Here is a 981-nt window from a genome sequence, read left to right on the forward strand (position 1 = left end):
TACAGATCTCTACAGTGAAAGGTTTACAGCCTGAAAACATGAACACCCAGAGGAAAAGGGAACACAAACACTCTTCTGCAGAGTACTGTCGTCAGCAAGCCCAGGTGGGCACCTAGAGTTCGCAGTCCACATATTCACCTAGGAGAAGACACGCAGGGCTGGGGGTGTCTTGAAGGACGACAAGGGGTCCAGAAGGAGGCAGATGGAGGAGCTGTTTCAGGCCTGGGATGGTTAACAGCTTCCTCTGCCCGCTGCCTGGGCAGGCAGCACTTCACTGCACAGGGAGAGAGGGAATGAGTGAGAGAATTTCTATCCTGCAAGCCAGATGACTGCAGAATCCGGCCCCACCAGACCCTCGTGTCTCTTCACCCACAATCAGCACCCACTTGGAGCTGAGTAACCACTACTGCCAGAGGTAAAACGGCACCTCTCAGCTCAGAGGAGGGAAGGGCAGACATTGCCAGTTCCAGGATCAGACTCAAGGGTTGCAAAGAGCCCAGAATCCCCAGGTTTAGGCAAGGCTTCAGGGCAGAGAGTAAGGAGGACATTCAGCATGAGGGCATGGCAACCATCACCGTCCCCAAGATCCCTGCCTCTTCTGACCTCGTGGCCAGCTCCTACCTGTCGAGCCCAAGGACAGGGTAGGGGCCCAGTATTTCAATACTGCAATGCAAGCACCCCCTCTCTGCAAATGTGAGGGGAAGCCAGTCTCCTGGATTACTCATTCCTGAAATTCAGCCCCAAATGGAAGCCAGGCAGTGCTGGTCTGAAGGGTTCTCTCTGGATAAGCTACCCTCTTGCTAATTCTTGACTCTGCATCCTGCTGCCCTCCCTTGACCAGCAGGGCTGAGTGCCTACCTGGAGCAGCATACTGAGACCCAGGTTGCGGTGCCCTCCTCTCCAGCTCCGACACAGCCTGCAGCAGAGACCTGAACCTCTCTGCTGGGTCCTCGTCCTCGTCCTCCAGGGACCCTTCTTCTT

At 55.6% G+C, this 981-nt stretch overlaps 1 protein-coding gene across 1 annotated transcript in view; it reads right to left on the minus strand.

Moving 5' to 3' along the window:
* Positions 1-981, minus strand: part of RNF187 (ring finger protein 187) — a 15,162-nt gene that overhangs the window by 1,061 nt on the left and 13,120 nt on the right. The window lies entirely within an intron of this gene.

Source organism: Bison bison, unplaced genomic scaffold (genome assembly GCF_000754665.1).
Source record: "Bison bison bison isolate TAMUID 2011002044 unplaced genomic scaffold, Bison_UMD1.0 scf7180017864519, whole genome shotgun sequence".
Taxonomy (NCBI): Eukaryota; Metazoa; Chordata; class Mammalia; order Artiodactyla; family Bovidae; genus Bison; species Bison bison.